Source organism: Pseudophryne corroboree, chromosome 4, assembly GCF_028390025.1.
Source record: "Pseudophryne corroboree isolate aPseCor3 chromosome 4, aPseCor3.hap2, whole genome shotgun sequence".
Classification (NCBI taxonomy): Eukaryota; Metazoa; Chordata; class Amphibia; order Anura; family Myobatrachidae; genus Pseudophryne; species Pseudophryne corroboree.
The window spans coordinates 30,482,012-30,502,919 of NC_086447.1; the positions used below are offsets into that span (position 1 = coordinate 30,482,012).

The window sequence follows — 20,908 nt, forward strand, 5'->3', positions numbered from 1 at the left end:
ATCCTTTTCCTTATGTGCTGTTTTCGCACTTATAGTTGTTGCTTAAGATATGCTCAGATGACAAGGTCCATAGAAAATGTTAAAATCTTTGTAGAAATCATGATTCCTTCTTAGCAGATGACTTTTGATTCCACCACTGCCTGATTAAAGATTTGTAAATACATTTTACAAAGTTCACTGAGGTGCCATATGCAAGTAAATCAAAGGTCTTTTCTTTTCTGAGTTTTGATACCACTGTATATCAGTTCAATGGTGCATAAAAACCTTAAGTATGGATGAGCCTAAATCTTGAATTGTGAATGTCATGCAATTTGCCAATTTTGTTTGAATATCTACCACCAATGGTGCTACAGCGCAGGCTATAAAAATCTTTCAAACAGTTGTTGTGATTTCCATATTGGCCACTATATGCGTTTGAAAAGTGCTCAAGCATTGGTGGTATAGTGGTGAGCATAGCTGCCTTCCAAGCAGTTGACCCGGGTTCGATTCCCGGCCAATGCATCCTTTTCCTTATGTGTTGTTTTCGCACTTATAGTTGTTGCTTAAGATATGCTCAGATGACAAGGTCCATAGAAAATGTTAAAATCTTTGTAGAAATCATGATTCCTTCTTAGCAGATGACTTTTGATTCCACCACTGCCTGATTAAAGATTTGTAAATACATTTTACACAGTTCACTGAGGTGCCATATGCAAGTAAATCGAAGGTCTTTTCTTTTCTCAGTTTTGATACCACTGTATGTCAGTTCAATGGTGCATAAAAACCTTAAGTATGGATGAGCCTAAATCTTGAATTGTGAATGTCATGCAATTTGCCAATTTTGTTTGAATATCTTCCACCAATGGTGCTACAGCGCAGGCTATAAATATCTTTCAAACAGTTGTTGTGATTTCCATATTGGCCACTATATGCATTCGAAAAGAGCTCAAGCATTGGTGGTATAGTGGTGAGTATAGCTGCCTTCCAAGCAGTTTATCCGGGTTCGATTCCCGGCCAATGCATCCTTTTCCTTATGTGCTGTTTTCGCACTTATAGTTGTTGCTTAAGATATGCTCAGATGACAAGGTCCATAGAAAATGTTAAAATCTTTGTAGAAATCATGATTCCTTCTTAGCAGATGACTTTTGATTCCACCACTGCCTGATTAAAGATTTGTAAATACATTTTACAAAGTTCACTGAGGTGCCATATGCAAGTAAATCAAAGGTCTTTTCTTTTCTCAGTTTTGATACCACTGTATATCAGTTCAATGGTGCATAAAAACCTTAAGTATGGATGAGACTAAATCTTGAATTGTGAATGTCATGCAATTTGCCAATTTTGTTTGAATATCTTCCACCAATGGTGCTACAGCGCAGGCTATAAATATCTTTCAAACAGTTGTTGTGATTTCCATATTGGCCACTATATGCATCGAAAAAGCGCTCAAGCATTGGTGGTATAGTGGTGAGCATAGCCGCCTTCCAAGCAATTGACTCGGGTTCCATTCCCGGCCAATGCATCCTTTTCCTTATGTGCTGTTTTCGCACTTATAGTTGTTGCTTAAGATATGCTCAGATGACAAGGTCCATAAAAAATGTTAAAATCTTTGTAGAAATCATGATTCCTTCTTAGCAGATGACTTTTGATTCCACCACTGCCTGATTAAAGATTTGTAAATACATTTTACAAAGTTCACTGAGGTGCCATATGCAAGTAAATCGAAGGTCTTTTCTTTTCTCAGTTTTGATACCACTGTATGTCAGTTCAATGGTGCATAAAAACCTTAAGTATGGATGAGCCTAAATCTTGAATTGTGAATGTCATGCAATTTGCCAATTTTGTTTGAATATCTTCCACCAATGGTGCTACAGCGCAGGCTATAAATATCTTTCAAACAGTTGTTGTGATTTCCATATTGGCCAATATATGCATCGAAAAAGCGCTCAAGCATTGGTGGTATAGTGGTGAGCATAGCTGCCTTCCAAGCAATTGACTCGGGTTCGATTCCCGGCCAATGCATCCTTTTCCTTATGTGCTGTTTTCGCACTTATAGTTGTTGCTTAAGATATGCTCAGATGACAAGGTCCATAGAAAATGTTAAAATCTTTGTAGAAATCATGATTCCTTCTTAGCAGATGACTTTTGATTCCACCACTGCATGATTAAAGATTTGTAAACACATTTTACAAAGTTCACTGAGGTGCCATATGCAAGTACATCAAAGGTCTTTTCTTTTCTCAGTTTTGATACCACTGTATATCAGTTCAATGGTGCATAAAAACCTTAAGTATGGATGAGCCTAAATCTTGAATTGTGAATGTCATGCAATTTGCCAATTTTGTTTGAATATCTACCACCAATGGTGCTACAGCGCAGGCTATAAAAATCTTTCAAACAGTTGTTGTGATTTCCATATTGGCCACTATATGCATTTGAACAGTGCTCAAGCATTGGTGGTATAGTGGTGAGCATAGCTGCCTTCCAAGCAGTTGACCCGGGTTTGATTCCCGGCCAATGCATCCTTTTCCTTATGTGCTGTTTTCGCACTTATAGTTGTTGCTTAAGATATGCTCAGATGACAAGGTCCATAGAAAATGTTAAAATCTTTGTAGAAATCATGATTCCTTCTTAGCAGATGACTTTTGATTCCACCACTGCCTGATTAAAGATTTGTAAATACATTTTACAAAGTTCACTGAGGTGCCATATGCAAGTAAAGCAAAGGTCTTTTCTTTTCTCAGTTTTGATACCACTGTATATCAGTTCAATGGTGCATAAAAACCTTAAGTATGGATGAGCCTAAATCTTGAATTGTGAATGTCATGCAATTTGCCAATTTTGTTTGAATATCTTCCACCAATGGTGCTACAGCGCAGGCTATAAATATCTTTCAAACAGTTGTTGTGATTTCCATATTGGCCACTATATGCATCGAAAAAGCGCTCAAGCATTGGTGGTATAGTGGTGAGCATAGCTGCCTTCCAAGCAATTGACTCGGGTTCGATTCCCGGCCAATGCATCCTTTTCCTTATGTGCTGTTTTCGCACTTATAGTTGTTGCTTAAGATATGCTCAGATGACAAGGTCCATAGAAAATGTTAAAATCTTTGTAGAAATCATGATTCCTTCTTAGCAGATGACTTTTGATTCCACCACTGCCTGATTAAAGATTTGTAAATACATTTTACAAAGTTCACTGAGGTGCCATATGCAAGTAAATCGAAGGTCTTTTCTTTTCTCAGTTTTGATACCACTGTATGTCAGTTCAATGGTGCATAAAAACCTTAAGTATGGATGAGCCTAAATCTTGAATTGTGAATGTCATGCAATTTGCCAATTTTGTTTGAATATCTTCCACCAATGGTGCTACAGCGCAGGCTATAAATATCTTTCAAATAGTTGTTGTGATTTCCATATTGGCCACTATATGTAATCAAAAAGAGCTCAAGCATTGGTGGTATAGTGGTGAGCATAGCTGCCTTCCAAGCAGTTGACCCGGGTTCGTTTCCCGGCCAATGCATCCTTTTCCTTATGTGTTGTTTTCGCACTTATAGTTGTTGCTTAAGATATGCTCAGATGACAAGGTCCATAGAAAATGTTAAAATCTTTGTAGAAATCATGATTCCTTCTTAGCAGATGACTTTTGATTCCACCACTGCCTGATTAAAGATTTGTAAATACATTTTACACAGTTCACTGAGGTGCCATATGCAAGTAAATCGAAGGTCTTTTCTTTTCTCAGTTTTGATACCACTGTATGTCAGTTCAATGGTGCATAAAAACCTTAAGTATGGATGAGCCTAAATCTTGAATTGTGAATGTCATGCAATTTGCCAATTTTGTTTGAATATCTTCCACCAATGGTGCTACAGCGCAGGCTATAAATATCTTTCAAACAGTTGTTGTGATTTCCATATTGGCCACTATATGCATTCGAAAAGAGCTCAAGCATTGGTGGTATAGTGGTGAGTATAGCTGCCTTCCAAGCAGTTTATCCGGGTTCGATTCCCGGCCAATGCATCCTTTTCCTTATGTGCTGTTTTCGCACTTATAGTTGTTGCTTAAGATATGCTCAGATGACAAGGTCCATAGAAAATGTTAAAATCTTTGTAGAAATCATGATTCCTTCTTAGCAGATGACTTTTGATTCCACCACTGCCTGATTAAAGATTTGTAAATACATTTTACAAAGTTCACTGAGGTGCCATATGCAAGTAAATCAAAGGTCTTTTCTTTTCTCAGTTTTGATACCACTGTATATCAGTTCAATGGTGCATAAAAACCTTAAGTATGGATGAGCCTAAATCTTGAATTGTGAATGTCATGCAATTTGCCAATTTTGTTTGAATATCTTCCACCAATGGTGCTACAGCGCAGGCTATAAATATCTTTCAAACAGTTGTTGTGATTTCCATATTGGCCACTATATGCATCGAAAAAGCGCTCAAGCATTGGTGGTATAGTGGTGAGCATAGCTGCCTTCCAAGCAATTGACTCGGGTTCCATTCCCGGCCAATGCATCCTTTTCCTTATGTGCTGTTTTCGCACTTATAGTTGTTGCTTAAGATATGCTCAGATGACAAGGTCCATAAAAAATGTTAAAATCTTTGTAGAAATCATGATTCCTTCTTAGCAGATGACTTTTGATTCCACCACTGCCTGATTAAAGATTTGTAAATACATTTTACAAAGTTCACTGAGGTGCCATATGCAAGTAAATCGAAGGTCTTTTCTTTTCTCAGTTTTGATACCACTGTATGTCAGTTCAATGGTGCATAAAAACCTTAAGTATGGATGAGCCTAAATCTTGAATTGTGAATGTCATGCAATTTGCCAATTTTGTTTGAATATCTTCCACCAATGGTGCTACAGCGCAGGCTATAAATATCTTTCAAACAGTTGTTGTGATTTCCATATTGGCCACTATATGCATTCGAAAAGAGCTCAAGCATTGGTGGTATAGTGGTGAGTATAGCTGCCTTTCAAGCAGTTTATCCGGGTTCGATTCCCGGCCAATGCATCCTTTTCCTTATGTGCTGTTTTCGCACTTATAGTTGTTGCTTAAGATATGCTCAGATGACAAGGTCCATAGAAAATGTTAAAATCTTTGTAGAAATCATGATTCCTTCTTAGCAGATGACTTTTGATTCCACCACTGCCTGATTAAAGATTTGTAAATACATTTTACAAAGTTCACTGAGGTGCCATATGCAAGTAAATCAAAGGTCTTTTCTTTTCTCAGTTTTGATACCACTGTATGTCAGTTCAATGGTGCATAAAAACCTTAAGTATGGATGAGCCTAAATCTTGAATTGTGAATGTCATGCAATTTGCCAATTTTGTTTGAATATCTTCCACCAATGGTGCTACAGCGCAGGCTATAAATATCTTTCAAACAGTTGTTGTGATTTCCATATTGGCCACTATATGCATCGAAAAAGCGCTCAAGCATTGGTGGTATAGTGGTGAGCATAGCTGCCTTCCAAGCAATTGACTCGGGTTCCATTCCCGGCCAATGCATCCTTTTCCTTATGTGCTGTTTTCGCACTTATAGTTGTTGCTTAAGATATGCTCAGATGACAAGGTCCATAAAAAATGTTAAAATCTTTGTAGAAATCATGATTCCTTCTTAGCAGATGACTTTTGATTCCACCACTGCCTGATTAAAGATTTGTAAATACATTTTACAAAGTTCACTGAGGTGCCATATGCAAGTAAATCGAAGGTCTTTTCTTTTCTCAGTTTTGATACCACTGTATGTCAGTTCAATGGTGCATAAAAACCTTAAGTATGGATGAGCCTAAATCTTGAATTGTGAATGTCATGCAATTTGCCAATTTTGTTTGAATATCTTCCACCAATGGTGCTACAGCGCAGGCTATAAATATCTTTCAAACAGTTGTTGTGATTTCCATATTGGCCACTATATGCATTGAAAAAGCGCTCAAGCATTGGTGGTATAGTGGTGAGCATAGCTGCTTTCCAAGCAATTGACTCGGGTTTGATTCCCGGCCAATGCATCCTTTTCCTTATGTGCTGTTTTCGCACTTATAGTTGTTGCTTAAGATATGCTCAGATGACAAGGTCCATAGAAAATGTTAAAATCTTTGTAGAAATCATGATTCCTTCTTAGCAGATGACTTTTGATTCCACCACTGCCTGATTAAAGATTTGTAAATACATTTTACAAAGTTCACTGAGGTGCCATATGCAAGTAAATCAAAGGTCTTTTCTTTTCTCAGTTTTGATACCACTGTATATCAGTTCAATGGTGCATAAAAACCTTTAGTATGGATGAGCCTAAATCTTGAATTGTGAATGTCATGCAATTTGCCAATTTTGTTTGAATATCTTCCACCAATGGTGCTACAGCGCAGGCTATAAATATCTTTCAAACAGTTGTTGTGATTTCCATATTGGCCACTATATGCATCGAAAAAGCGCTCAAGCATTGGTGGTATAGTGGTGAGCATAGCTGCCTTCCAAGCAATTGACTCGGGTTCCATTCCCGGCCAATGCATCCTTTTCCTTATGTGCTGTTTTCGCACTTATAGTTGTTGCTTAAGATATGCTCAGATGACAAGGTCCATAAAAAATGTTAAAATCTTTGTAGAAATCATGATTCCTTCTTAGCAGATGACTTTTGATTCCACCACTGCCTGATTAAAGATTTGTAAATACATTTTACAAAGTTCACTGAGGTGCCATATGCAAGTAAATCGAAGGTCTTTTCTTTTCTCAGTTTTGATACCACTGTATGTCAGTTCAATGGTGCATAAAAACCTTAAGTATGGATGAGCCTAAATCTTGAATTGTGAATGTCATGCAATTTGCCAATTTTGTTTGAATATCTTCCACCAATGGTGCTACAGCGCAGGCTATAAATATCTTTCAAACAGTTGTTGTGATTTCCATATTGGCCAATATATGCATCGAAAAAGCGCTCAAGCATTGGTGGTATAGTGGTGAGCATAGCTGTCTTCCAAGCAATTGACTCGGGTTCGATTCCCGGCCAATGTATCCTTTTCCTTATGTGCTGTTTTCGCACTTATAGTTGTTGCTTAAGATATGCTCAGATGACAAGGTCCATAGAAAATGTTAAAATCTTTGTAGAAATCATGATTCCTTCTTAGCAGATGACTTTTGATTCCACCACTGCATGATTAAAGATTTGTAAACACATTTTACAAAGTTCACTGAGGTGCCATATGCAAGTACATCAAAGGTCTTTTCTTTTCTCAGTTTTGATACCACTGTATATCAGTTCAATGGTGCATAAAAACCTTAAGTATGGATGAGCCTAAATCTTGAATTGTGAATGTCATGCAATTTGCCAATTTTGTTTGAATATCTACCACCAATGGTGCTACAGCGCAGGCTATAAAAATCTTTCAAACAGTTGTTGTGATTTCCATATTGGCCACTATATGCATTTGAACAGTGCTCAAGCATTGGTGGTATAGTGGTGAGCATAGCTGCCTTCCAAGCAGTTGACCCGGGTTTGATTCCCGGCCAATGCATCCTTTTCCTTATGTGCTGTTTTCGCACTTATAGTTGTTGCTTAAGATATGCTCAGATGACAAGGTCCATAGAAAATGTTAAAATCTTTGTAGAAATCATGATTCCTTCTTAGCAGATGACTTTTGATTCCACCACTGCCTGATTAAAGATTTGTAAATAAATTTTACAAAGTTCACTGAGGTGCCATATGCAAGTAAAGCAAAGGTCTTTTCTTTTCTCAGTTTTGATACCACTGTATATCAGTTCAATGGTGCATAAAAACCTTAAGTATGGATGAGCCTAAATCTTGAATTGTGAATGTCATGCAATTTGCCAATTTTGTTTGAATATCTTCCACCAATGGTGCTACAGCGCAGGCTATAAATATCTTTCAAACAGTTGTTGTGATTTCCATATTGGCCACTATATGCATCGAAAAAGCGCTCAAGCATTGGTGGTATAGTGGTGAGCATAGCTGCCTTCCAAGCAATTGACTCGGGTTCGATTCCCGGCCAATGCATCCTTTTCCTTATGTGCTGTTTTCGCACTTATAGTTGTTGCTTAAGATATGCTCAGATGACAAGGTCCATAGAAAATGTTAAAATCTTTGTAGAAATCATGATTCCTTCTTAGCAGATGACTTTTGATTCCACCACTGCCTGATTAAAGATTTGTAAATACATTTTACACAGTTCACTGAGGTGCCATATGCAAGTAAATCGAAGGTCTTTTCTTTTCTCAGTTTTGATACCACTGTATGTCAGTTCAATGGTGCATAAAAACCTTAAGTATGGATGAGCCTAAATCTTGAATTGTGAATGTCATGCAATTTGCCAATTTTGTTTGAATATCTTCCACCAATGGTGCTACAGCGCAGGCTATAAATATCTTTCAAACAGTTGTTGTGATTTCCATATTGGCCAATATATGCATCGAAAAAGCGCTCAAGCATTGGTGGTATAGTGGTGAGCATAGCTGCCTTCCAAGCAATTGACTCGGGTTCGATTCCCGGCCAATGCATCCTTTTCCTTATGTGCTGTTTTCGCACTTATAGTTGTTGCTTAAGATATGCTCAGATGACAAGGTCCATAGAAAATGTTAAAATCTTTGTAGAAATCATGATTCCTTCTTAGCAGATGACTTTTGATTCCACCACTGCATGATTAAAGATTTGTAAACACATTTTACAAAGTTCACTGAGGTGCCATATGCAAGTACATCAAAGGTCTTTTCTTTTCTCAGTTTTGATACCACTGTATATCAGTTCAATGGTGCATAAAAACCTTAAGTATGGATGAGCCTAAATCTTGAATTGTGAATGTCATGCAATTTGCCAATTTTGTTTGAATATCTACCACCAATGGTGCTACAGCGCAGGCTATAAAAATCTTTCAAACAGTTGTTGTGATTTCCATATTGGCCACTATATGCATTTGAACAGTGCTCAAGCATTGGTGGTATAGTGGTGAGCATAGCTGCCTTCCAAGCAGTTGACCCGGGTTTGATTCCCGGCCAATGCATCCTTTTCCTTATGTGCTGTTTTCGCACTTATAGTTGTTGCTTAAGATATGCTCAGATGACAAGGTCCATAGAAAATGTTAAAATCTTTGTAGAAATCATGATTCCTTCTTAGCAGATGACTTTTGATTCCACCACTGCCTGATTAAAGATTTGTAAATACATTTTACAAAGTTCACTGAGGTGCCATATGCAAGTAAAGCAAAGGTCTTTTCTTTTCTCAGTTTTGATACCACTGTATATCAGTTCAATGGTGCATAAAAACCTTAAGTATGGATGAGCCTAAATCTTGAATTGTGAATGTCATGCAATTTGCCAATTTTGTTTGAATATCTTCCACCAATGGTGCTACAGCGCAGGCTATAAATATCTTTCAAACAGTTGTTGTGATTTCCATATTGGCCACTATATGCATCGAAAAAGCGCTCAAGCATTGGTGGTATAGTGGTGAGCATAGCTGCCTTCCAAGCAATTGACTCGGGTTCGATTCCCGGCCAATGCATCCTTTTCCTTATGTGCTGTTTTCGCACTTATAGTTGTTGCTTAAGATATGCTCAGATGACAAGGTCCATAGAAAATGTTAAAATCTTTGTAGAAATCATGATTCCTTCTTAGCAGATGACTTTTGATTCCACCACTGCCTGATTAAAGATTTGTAAATACATTTTACAAAGTTCACTGAGGTGCCATATGCAAGTAAATCGAAGGTCTTTTCTTTTCTCAGTTTTGATACCACTGTATGTCAGTTCAATGGTGCATAAAAACCTTAAGTATGGATGAGCCTAAATCTTGAATTGTGAATGTCATGCAATTTGCCAATTTTGTTTGAATATCTTCCACCAATGGTGCTACAGCGCAGGCTATAAATATCTTTCAAATAGTTGTTGTGATTTCCATATTGGCCACTATATGTAATCAAAAAGAGCTCAAGCATTGGTGGTATAGTGGTGAGCATAGCTGCCTTCCAAGCAGTTGACCCGGGTTCGTTTCCCGGCCAATGCATCCTTTTCCTTATGTGTTGTTTTCGCACTTATAGTTGTTGCTTAAGATATGCTCAGATGACAAGGTCCATAGAAAATGTTAAAATCTTTGTAGAAATCATGATTCCTTCTTAGCAGATGACTTTTGATTCCACCACTGCCTGATTAAAGATTTGTAAATACATTTTACACAGTTCACTGAGGTGCCATATGCAAGTAAATCGAAGGTCTTTTCTTTTCTCAGTTTTGATACCACTGTATGTCAGTTCAATGGTGCATAAAAACCTTAAGTATGGATGAGCCTAAATCTTGAATTGTGAATGTCATGCAATTTGCCAATTTTGTTTGAATATCTTCCACCAATGGTGCTACAGCGCAGGCTATAAATATCTTTCAAACAGTTGTTGTGATTTCCATATTGGCCACTATATGCATTCGAAAAGAGCTCAAGCATTGGTGGTATAGTGGTGAGTATAGCTGCCTTCCAAGCAGTTTATCCGGGTTCGATTCCCGGCCAATGCATCCTTTTCCTTATGTGCTGTTTTCGCACTTATAGTTGTTGCTTAAGATATGCTCAGATGACAAGGTCCATAGAAAATGTTAAAATCTTTGTAGAAATCATGATTCCTTCTTAGCAGATGACTTTTGATTCCACCACTGCCTGATTAAAGATTTGTAAATACATTTTACAAAGTTCACTGAGGTGCCATATGCAAGTAAATCAAAGGTCTTTTCTTTTCTCAGTTTTGATACCACTGTATATCAGTTCAATGGTGCATAAAAACCTTAAGTATGGATGAGCCTAAATCTTGAATTGTGAATGTCATGCAATTTGCCAATTTTGTTTGAATATCTTCCACCAATGGTGCTACAGCGCAGGCTATAAATATCTTTCAAACAGTTGTTGTGATTTCCATATTGGCCACTATATGCATCGAAAAAGCGCTCAAGCATTGGTGGTATAGTGGTGAGCATAGCTGCCTTCCAAGCAATTGACTCGGGTTCCATTCCCGGCCAATGCATCCTTTTCCTTATGTGCTGTTTTCGCACTTATAGTTGTTGCTTAAGATATGCTCAGATGACAAGGTCCATAAAAAATGTTAAAATCTTTGTAGAAATCATGATTCCTTCTTAGCAGATGACTTTTGATTCCACCACTGCCTGATTAAAGATTTGTAAATACATTTTACAAAGTTCACTGAGGTGCCATATGCAAGTAAATCGAAGGTCTTTTCTTTTCTCAGTTTTGATACCACTGTATGTCAGTTCAATGGTGCATAAAAACCTTAAGTATGGATGAGCCTAAATCTTGAATTGTGAATGTCATGCAATTTGCCAATTTTGTTTGAATATCTTCCACCAATGGTGCTACAGCGCAGGCTATAAATATCTTTCAAACAGTTGTTGTGATTTCCATATTGGCCACTATATGCATTCGAAAAGAGCTCAAGCATTGGTGGTATAGTGGTGAGTATAGCTGCCTTTCAAGCAGTTTATCCGGGTTCGATTCCCGGCCAATGCATCCTTTTCCTTATGTGCTGTTTTCGCACTTATAGTTGTTGCTTAAGATATGCTCAGATGACAAGGTCCATAGAAAATGTTAAAATCTTTGTAGAAATCATGATTCCTTCTTAGCAGATGACTTTTGATTCCACCACTGCCTGATTAAAGATTTGTAAATACATTTTACAAAGTTCACTGAGGTGCCATATGCAAGTAAATCAAAGGTCTTTTCTTTTCTCAGTTTTGATACCACTGTATGTCAGTTCAATGGTGCATAAAAACCTTAAGTATGGATGAGCCTAAATCTTGAATTGTGAATGTCATGCAATTTGCCAATTTTGTTTGAATATCTTCCACCAATGGTGCTACAGCGCAGGCTATAAATATCTTTCAAACAGTTGTTGTGATTTCCATATTGGCCACTATATGCATCGAAAAAGCGCTCAAGCATTGGTGGTATAGTGGTGAGCATAGCTGCCTTCCAAGCAATTGACTCGGGTTCCATTCCCGGCCAATGCATCCTTTTCCTTATGTGCTGTTTTCGCACTTATAGTTGTTGCTTAAGATATGCTCAGATGACAAGGTCCATAAAAAATGTTAAAATCTTTGTAGAAATCATGATTCCTTCTTAGCAGATGACTTTTGATTCCACCACTGCCTGATTAAAGATTTGTAAATACATTTTACAAAGTTCACTGAGGTGCCATATGCAAGTAAATCGAAGGTCTTTTCTTTTCTCAGTTTTGATACCACTGTATGTCAGTTCAATGGTGCATAAAAACCTTAAGTATGGATGAGCCTAAATCTTGAATTGTGAATGTCATGCAATTTGCCAATTTTGTTTGAATATCTTCCACCAATGGTGCTACAGCGCAGGCTATAAATATCTTTCAAACAGTTGTTGTGATTTCCATATTGGCCACTATATGCATTGAAAAAGCGCTCAAGCATTGGTGGTATAGTGGTGAGCATAGCTGCTTTCCAAGCAATTGACTCGGGTTTGATTCCCGGCCAATGCATCCTTTTCCTTATGTGCTGTTTTCGCACTTATAGTTGTTGCTTAAGATATGCTCAGATGACAAGGTCCATAGAAAATGTTAAAATCTTTGTAGAAATCATGATTCCTTCTTAGCAGATGACTTTTGATTCCACCACTGCCTGATTAAAGATTTGTAAATACATTTTACAAAGTTCACTGAGGTGCCATATGCAAGTAAATCAAAGGTCTTTTCTTTTCTCAGTTTTGATACCACTGTATATCAGTTCAATGGTGCATAAAAACCTTTAGTATGGATGAGCCTAAATCTTGAATTGTGAATGTCATGCAATTTGCCAATTTTGTTTGAATATCTTCCACCAATGGTGCTACAGCGCAGGCTATAAATATCTTTCAAACAGTTGTTGTGATTTCCATATTGGCCACTATATGCATCGAAAAAGCGCTCAAGCATTGGTGGTATAGTGGTGAGCATAGCTGCCTTCCAAGCAATTGACTCGGGTTCCATTCCCGGCCAATGCATCCTTTTCCTTATGTGCTGTTTTCGCACTTATAGTTGTTGCTTAAGATATGCTCAGATGACAAGGTCCATAAAAAATGTTAAAATCTTTGTAGAAATCATGATTCCTTCTTAGCAGATGACTTTTGATTCCACCACTGCCTGATTAAAGATTTGTAAATACATTTTACAAAGTTCACTGAGGTGCCATATGCAAGTAAATCGAAGGTCTTTTCTTTTCTCAGTTTTGATACCACTGTATGTCAGTTCAATGGTGCATAAAAACCTTAAGTATGGATGAGCCTAAATCTTGAATTGTGAATGTCATGCAATTTGCCAATTTTGTTTGAATATCTTCCACCAATGGTGCTACAGCGCAGGCTATAAATATCTTTCAAACAGTTGTTGTGATTTCCATATTGGCCAATATATGCATCGAAAAAGCGCTCAAGCATTGGTGGTATAGTGGTGAGCATAGCTGCCTTCCAAGCAATTGACTCGGGTTCGATTCCCGGCCAATGCATCCTTTTCCTTATGTGCTGTTTTCGCACTTATAGTTGTTGCTTAAGATATGCTCAGATGACAAGGTCCATAGAAAATGTTAAAATCTTTGTAGAAATCATGATTCCTTCTTAGCAGATGACTTTTGATTCCACCACTGCATGATTAAAGATTTGTAAACACATTTTACAAAGTTCACTGAGGTGCCATATGCAAGTACATCAAAGGTCTTTTCTTTTCTCAGTTTTGATACCACTGTATATCAGTTCAATGGTGCATAAAAACCTTAAGTATGGATGAGCCTAAATCTTGAATTGTGAATGTCATGCAATTTGCCAATTTTGTTTGAATATCTACCACCAATGGTGCTACAGCGCAGGCTATAAAAATCTTTCAAACAGTTGTTGTGATTTCCATATTGGCCACTATATGCATTTGAACAGTGCTCAAGCATTGGTGGTATAGTGGTGAGCATAGCTGCCTTCCAAGCAGTTGACCCGGGTTTGATTCCCGGCCAATGCATCCTTTTCCTTATGTGCTGTTTTCGCACTTATAGTTGTTGCTTAAGATATGCTCAGATGACAAGGTCCATAGAAAATGTTAAAATCTTTGTAGAAATCATGATTCCTTCTTAGCAGATGACTTTTGATTCCACCACTGCCTGATTAAAGATTTGTAAATAAATTTTACAAAGTTCACTGAGGTGCCATATGCAAGTAAAGCAAAGGTCTTTTCTTTTCTCAGTTTTGATACCACTGTATATCAGTTCAATGGTGCATAAAAACCTTAAGTATGGATGAGCCTAAATCTTGAATTGTGAATGTCATGCAATTTGCCAATTTTGTTTGAATATCTTCCACCAATGGTGCTACAGCGCAGGCTATAAATATCTTTCAAACAGTTGTTGTGATTTCCATATTGGCCACTATATGCATCGAAAAAGCGCTCAAGCATTGGTGGTATAGTGGTGAGCATAGCTGCCTTCCAAGCAATTGACTCGGGTTCGATTCCCGGCCAATGCATCCTTTTCCTTATGTGCTGTTTTCGCACTTATAGTTGTTGCTTAAGATATGCTCAGATGACAAGGTCCATAGAAAATGTTAAAATCTTTGTAGAAATCATGATTCCTTCTTAGCAGATGACTTTTGATTCCACCACTGCCTGATTAAAGATTTGTAAATACATTTTACACAGTTCACTGAGGTGCCATATGCAAGTAAATCGAAGGTCTTTTCTTTTCTCAGTTTTGATACCACTGTATGTCAGTTCAATGGTGCATAAAAACCTTAAGTATGGATGAGCCTAAATCTTGAATTGTGAATGTCATGCAATTTGCCAATTTTGTTTGAATATCTTCCACCAATGGTGCTACAGCGCAGGCTATAAATATCTTTCAAACAGTTGTTGTGATTTCCATATTGGCCACTATATGCATTCGCAAAGAGCTCAAGCATTGGTGGTATAGTGGTGAGTATAGCTGCCTTCCAAGCAGTTTATCCGGGTTCGATTCCCGGCCAATGCATCCTTTTCCTTATGTGCTGTTTTCGCACTTATAGTTGTTGCTTAAGATATGCTCAGATGACAAGGTCCATAGAAAATGTTAAAATCTTTGTAGAAATCATGATTCCTTCTTAGCAGATGACTTTTGATTCCACCACTGCCTGATTAAAGATTTGTAAATACATTTTACAAAGTTCACTGAGGTGCCATATGCAAGTAAATCAAAGGTCTTTTCTTTTCTCAGTTTTGATACCACTGTATATCAGTTCAATGGTGCATAAAAACCTTAAGTATGGATGAGCCTAAATCTTGAATTGTGAATGTCATGCAATTTGCCAATTTTGTTTGAATATCTTCCACCAATGGTGCTACAGCGCAGGCTATAAATATCTTTCAAACAGTTGTTGTGATTTCCATATTGGCCACTATATGCATCGAAAAAGCGCTCAAGCATTGGTGGTATAGTGGTGAGCATAGCTGCCTTCAAAGCAATTGACTCGGGTTCCATTCCCGGCCAATGCATCCTTTTCCTTATGTGCTGTTTTCGCACTTATAGTTGTTGCTTAAGATATGCTCAGATGACAAGGTCCATAAAAAATGTTAAAATCTTTGTAGAAACCATGATTCCTTCTTAGCAGATGACTTTTGATTCCACCACTGCCTGATTAAAGATTTGTAAATACATTTTACAAAGTTCACTGAGGTGCCATATGCAAGTAAATCGAAGGTCTTTTCTTTTCTCAGTTTTGATACCACTGTATGTCAGTTCAATGGTGCATAAAAACCTTAAGTATGGATGAGCCTAAATCTTGAATTGTGAATGTCATGCAATTTGCCAATTTTGTTTGAATATCTTCCATCAATGGTGCTACAGCGCAGGCTATAAATATCTTTCAAACAGTTGTTGTGATTTCCATATTGGCCACTATATGCATTCGAAAAGAGCTCAAGCATTGGTGGTATAGTGGTGAGTATAGCTGCCTTCCAAGCAGTTTATCCGGGTTCGATTCCTGGCCAATGCATCCTTTTCCTTATGTGCTGTTTTCGCACTTATAGTTGTTGCTTAAGATATGCTCAGATGACAAGGTCCATAGAAAATGTTAAAATCTTTGTAGAAATCATGATTCCTTCTTAGCAGATGACTTTTGATTCCACCACTGCCTGATTAAAGATTTGTAAATACATTTTACAAAGTTCACTGAGGTGCCATATGCAAGTAAATCAAAGGTCTTTTCTTTTCTCAGTTTTGATACCACTGTATATCAGTTCAATGGTGCATAAAAACCTTAAGTATGGATGAGCCTAAATCTTGAATTGTGAATGTCATGCAATTTGCCAATTTTGTTTGAATATCTTCCACCAATGGTGCTACAGCGCAGGCTATAAATATCTTTCAAACAGTTGTTGTGATTTCCATATTGGCCACTATATGCATCGAAAAAGCGCTCAAGCATTGGTGGTATAGTGGTGAGCATAGCTGCCTTCCAAGCAATTGACTCGGGTTCCATTCCCGGCCAATGCATCCTTTTCCTTATGTGCTGTTTTCGCACTTATAGTTGTTGCTTAAGATATGCTCAGATGACAAGGTCCATAAAAAATGTTAAAATCTTTGTAGAAATCATGATTCCTTCTTAGCAGATGACTTTTGATTCCACCACTGCCTGATTAAAGATTTGTAAATACATTTTATAAAGTTCACTGAGGTGCCATATGCAAGTAAATCGAAGGTCTTTTCTTTTCTCAGTTTTGATACCACTGTATGTCAGTTCAATGGTGCATAAAAACCTTAAGTATGGATGAGCCTAAATCTTGAATTGTGAATGTCATGCAATTTGCCAATTTTGTTTGAATATCTTCCACCAATGGTGCTACAGCGCAGGCTATAAATATCTTTCAAACAGTTGTTGTGATTTCCATATTGGCCACTATATGCATTGAAAAAGCGCTCAAGCATTGGTGGTATAGTGGTGAGCATAGCTGCTTTCCAAGCAATTGACTCGGGTTTGATTCCCGGCCAATGCATCCTTTTCCTTATGTGCTGTTTTCGCACTTATAGTTGTTGCTTAAGATATGCTCAGATGACAAGGTCCATAGAAAATGTTAAAATCTTTGTAGAAATCATGATTCCTTCTTAGCAGATGACTTTTGATTCCACCACTGCATGATTAAAGATTTGTAAACACATTTTACAAAGTTCACTGAGGTGCCATATGCAAGTACATCAAAGGTCTTTTCTTTTCTCAGTTTTGATACCACTGTATATCAGTTCAATGGTGCATAAAAACCTTAAGTATGGATGAGCCTAAATCTTGAATTGTGAATGTCATGCAATTTGCCAATTTTGTTTGAATATCTACCACCAATGGTGCTACAGCGCAGGCTATAAAAATCTTTCAAACAGTTGTTGTGATTTCCATATTGGCCACTATATGCATTTGAACAGTGCTCAAGCATTGGTGGTATAGTGGTGAGCATAGCTGCCTTCCAAGCAGTTGACCCGGGTTTGATTCCCGGCCAATGCATCCTTTTCCTTATGTGCTGTTTTCGCACTTATAGTTGTTGCTTAAGATATGCTCAGATGACAAGGTCCATAGAAAATGTTAAAATCTTTGTAGAAATCATGATTCCTTCTTAGCAGATGACTTTTGATTCCACCACTGCCTGATTAAAGATTTGTAAATACATTTTACAAAGTTCACTGAGGTGCCATATGCAAGTAAAGCAAAGGTCTTTTCTTTTCTCAGTTTTGATACCACTGTATATCAGTTCAATGGTGCATAAAAACCTTAAGTATGGATGAGCCTAAATCTTGAATTGTGAATGTCATGCAATTTGCCAATTTTGTTTGAATATCTTCCACCAATGGTGCTACAGCGCAGGCTATAAATATCTTTCAAACAGTTGTTGTGATTTCCATATTGGCCACTATATGCATCGAAAAAGCGCTCAAGCATTGGTGGTATAGTGGTGAGCATAGCTGCCTTCCAAGCAATTGACTCGGGTTCGATTCCCGGCCAATGCATCCTTTTCCTTATGTGCTGTTTTCGCACTTATAGTTGTTGCTTAAGATATGCTCAGATGACAAGGTCCATAGAAAATGTTAAAATCTTTGTAGAAATCATGATTCCTTCTTAGCAGATGACTTTTGATTCCACCACTGCCTGATTAAAGATTTGTAAATACATTTTACAAAGTTCACTGAGGTGCCATATGCAAGTAAATCGAAGGTCTTTTCTTTTCTCAGTTTTGATACCACTGTATGTCAGTTCAATGGTGCATAAAAACCTTAAGTATGGATGAGCCTAAATCTTGAATTGTGAATGTCATGCAATTTGCCAATTTTGTTTGAATATCTTCCATCAATGGTGCTACAGCGCAGGCTATAAATATCTTTCAAACAGTTGTTGTGATTTCCATATTGGCCACTATATGCATTCGAAAAGAGCTCAAGCATTGGTGGTATAGTGGTGAGTATAGCTGCCTTCCAAGCAGTTTATCCGGGTTCGATTCCCGGCCAATGCATTCTTTTCCTTATGTGCTGTTTTCGCACTTATAGTTGTTGCTTAAGATATGCTCAGATGACAAGGTCCATAGAAAATGTTAAAATCTTTGTAGAAATCATGATTCCTTCTTAGCAGATGACTTTTGATTCCACCACTGCCTGATTAAAGATTTGTAAATACATTTTACAAAGTTCACTGAGGTGCCATATGCAAGTAAATCAAAGGTCTTTTCTTTTCTCAGTTTTGATACCACTGTATATCAGTTCAATGGTGCATAAAAACCTTAAGTATGGATGAGCCTAAATCTTGAATTGTGAATGTCATGCAATTTGCCAATTTTGTTTGAATATCTTCCACCAATGGTGCTACAGCGCAGGCTATAAATATCTTTCAAACAGTTGTTGTGATTTCCATATTGGCCACTATATGCATCGAAAAAGCGCTCAAGCATTGGTGGTATAGTGGTGAGCATAGCTGCCTTCCAAGCAATTGACTCGGGTTCCATTCCCGGCCAATGCATCCTTTTCCTTATGTGCTGTTTTCGCACTTATAGTTGTTGCTTAAGATATGCTCAGATGACAAGGTCCATAAAAAATGTTAAAATCTTTGTAGAAATCATGATTCCTTCTTAGCAGATGACTTTTGATTCCACCACTGCCTGATTAAAGATTTGTAAATACATTTTATAAAGTTCACTGAGGTGCCATATGAAAGTAAATCGAAGGTCTTTTCTTTTCTCAGTTTTGATACCACTGTATGTCAGTTCAATGGTGCATAAAAACCTTAAGTATGGATGAGCCTAAATCTTGAATTGTGAATGTCATGCAATTTGCCAATTTTGTTTGAATATCTTCCACCAATGGTGCTACAGCGCAGGCTATAAATATCTTTCAAACAGTTGTTGTGATTTCCATATTGGCCACTATATGCATTGAAAAAGCGCTCAAGCATTGGTGGTATAGTGGTGAGCATAGCTGCTTTCCAAGCAATTGACTCGGGTTTGATTCCCGGCCAATGCATCCTTTTCCTTATGTGCTGTTTTCGCACTTATAGTTGTTGCTTAAGATATGCTCAGATGACAAGGTCCATAGAAAATGTTAAAATCTTTGTAGAAATCATGATTCCTTCTTAGCAGATGACTTTTGATTCCACCACTGCATGATTAAAGATTTGTAAACACATTTTACAAAGTTCACTGAGGTGCCATATGCAAGTACATCAAAGGTCTTTTCTTTTCTCAGTTTTGATACCACTGTATATCAGTTCAATGGTGCATAAAAACCTTAAGTATGGATGAGCCTAAATCTTGAATTGTGAATGTCATGCAATTTGCCAATTTTGTTTGAATATCTACCACCAATGGTGCTACAGCGCAGGCTATAAAAATCTTTCAAACAGTTGTTGTGATTTCCATATTGGCCACTATATGCATTTGAACAGTGCTCAAGCATTGGTGGTATAGTGGTGAGCATAGCTGCCTTCCAAGCAGTTGACCCGGGTTTGATTCCCGGCCAATGCATCCTTTTCCTTATGTGCTGTTTTCGCACTTATAGTTGTTGCTTAAGATATGCTCAGATGACAAGGTCCATAGAAAATGTTAAAATCTTTGTAGAAATCATGATTCCTTCTTAGCAGATGACTTTTGATTCCACCACTGCCTGATTAAAGATTTGTAAATACATTTTACAAAGTTCACTGAGGTGCCATATGCAAGTAAAGCAAAGGTCTTTTCTTTTCTCAGTTTTGATACCACTGTATATCAGTTCAATGGTGCATAAAAACCTTAAGTATGGATGAGCCTAAATCTTGAATTGTGAATGTCATGCAATTTGCCAATTTTGTTTGAATATCTTCCACCAATGGTGCTACAGCGCAGGCTATAAATATCTTTCAAACAGTTGTTGTGATTTCCATATTGGCCACTATATGCATCGAAAAAGCGCTCAAGCATTGGTGGTATAGTGGTGAGCATAGCTGCCTTCCAAGCAATTGACTCGGGTTCGATTCCCGGCCAATGCATCCTTTTCCTTATGTGCTGTTTTCGCACTTATAGTTGTTGCTTAAGATATGCTCAGATGACAAGGTCCATAGAAAATGTTAAAATCTTTGTAGAAATCATGATTCCTTCTTAGCAGATGACTTTTGATTCCACCACTGCCTGATTAAAGATTTGTAAATACATTTTACAAAGTTCACTGAGGTGCCATATGCAAGTAAATCGAAGGTCTTTTCTTTTCTCAGTTTTGATACCACTGTATGTCAGTTCAATGGTGCATAAAAACATTAAGTATGGATGAGCCTAAATCTTGAATTGTGAATGTCATGCAATTTGCCAATTTTGTTTGAATATCTTCCACCAATGGTGCTACAGCGCAGGCTATAAATATCTTTCAAACAGTTGTTGTGATTTCCATATTGGCCACTAT

The 20,908-nt window shown here is 37.5% G+C and overlaps 16 non-coding genes across 16 annotated transcripts; all 16 read left to right on the forward strand.

Annotated features, from left to right (window-relative positions):
- The first annotated feature begins 429 nt into the window (after positions 1-429).
- TRNAG-UCC (transfer RNA glycine (anticodon UCC)) lies at positions 430-501 on the forward strand. The gene has a single exon. It is a non-coding gene; the product is annotated as a tRNA-Gly (tRNA).
- Positions 502-929: 428 nt separating this feature from the next.
- Positions 930-1,001, forward strand: TRNAG-UCC (transfer RNA glycine (anticodon UCC)). The gene has a single exon. It is a non-coding gene; the product is annotated as a tRNA-Gly (tRNA).
- A 1,428-nt stretch (positions 1,002-2,429) lies between these two features.
- TRNAG-UCC (transfer RNA glycine (anticodon UCC)) lies at positions 2,430-2,501 on the forward strand. Its single transcript has one exon. It is a non-coding gene; the product is annotated as a tRNA-Gly (tRNA).
- A 928-nt stretch (positions 2,502-3,429) lies between these two features.
- On the forward strand, positions 3,430-3,501 carry TRNAG-UCC (transfer RNA glycine (anticodon UCC)). The gene has a single exon. It is a non-coding gene; the product is annotated as a tRNA-Gly (tRNA).
- Positions 3,502-3,929: 428 nt separating this feature from the next.
- On the forward strand, positions 3,930-4,001 carry TRNAG-UCC (transfer RNA glycine (anticodon UCC)). Its single transcript has one exon. It is a non-coding gene; the product is annotated as a tRNA-Gly (tRNA).
- Positions 4,002-4,929: 928 nt separating this feature from the next.
- Positions 4,930-5,001, forward strand: TRNAE-UUC (transfer RNA glutamic acid (anticodon UUC)). Its single transcript has one exon. It is a non-coding gene; the product is annotated as a tRNA-Glu (tRNA).
- A 2,428-nt stretch (positions 5,002-7,429) lies between these two features.
- On the forward strand, positions 7,430-7,501 carry TRNAG-UCC (transfer RNA glycine (anticodon UCC)). The gene has a single exon. It is a non-coding gene; the product is annotated as a tRNA-Gly (tRNA).
- Positions 7,502-8,929: 1,428 nt separating this feature from the next.
- Positions 8,930-9,001, forward strand: TRNAG-UCC (transfer RNA glycine (anticodon UCC)). Its single transcript has one exon. It is a non-coding gene; the product is annotated as a tRNA-Gly (tRNA).
- A 928-nt stretch (positions 9,002-9,929) lies between these two features.
- On the forward strand, positions 9,930-10,001 carry TRNAG-UCC (transfer RNA glycine (anticodon UCC)). The gene has a single exon. It is a non-coding gene; the product is annotated as a tRNA-Gly (tRNA).
- A 428-nt stretch (positions 10,002-10,429) lies between these two features.
- On the forward strand, positions 10,430-10,501 carry TRNAG-UCC (transfer RNA glycine (anticodon UCC)). The gene has a single exon. It is a non-coding gene; the product is annotated as a tRNA-Gly (tRNA).
- Positions 10,502-11,429: 928 nt separating this feature from the next.
- Positions 11,430-11,501, forward strand: TRNAE-UUC (transfer RNA glutamic acid (anticodon UUC)). The gene has a single exon. It is a non-coding gene; the product is annotated as a tRNA-Glu (tRNA).
- A 2,428-nt stretch (positions 11,502-13,929) lies between these two features.
- Positions 13,930-14,001, forward strand: TRNAG-UCC (transfer RNA glycine (anticodon UCC)). Its single transcript has one exon. It is a non-coding gene; the product is annotated as a tRNA-Gly (tRNA).
- Positions 14,002-14,929: 928 nt separating this feature from the next.
- Positions 14,930-15,001, forward strand: TRNAG-UCC (transfer RNA glycine (anticodon UCC)). Its single transcript has one exon. It is a non-coding gene; the product is annotated as a tRNA-Gly (tRNA).
- Positions 15,002-17,429: 2,428 nt separating this feature from the next.
- TRNAG-UCC (transfer RNA glycine (anticodon UCC)) lies at positions 17,430-17,501 on the forward strand. The gene has a single exon. It is a non-coding gene; the product is annotated as a tRNA-Gly (tRNA).
- Positions 17,502-18,429: 928 nt separating this feature from the next.
- TRNAG-UCC (transfer RNA glycine (anticodon UCC)) lies at positions 18,430-18,501 on the forward strand. Its single transcript has one exon. It is a non-coding gene; the product is annotated as a tRNA-Gly (tRNA).
- A 1,428-nt stretch (positions 18,502-19,929) lies between these two features.
- On the forward strand, positions 19,930-20,001 carry TRNAG-UCC (transfer RNA glycine (anticodon UCC)). Its single transcript has one exon. It is a non-coding gene; the product is annotated as a tRNA-Gly (tRNA).
- Positions 20,002-20,908: the final 907 nt, after the last annotated feature.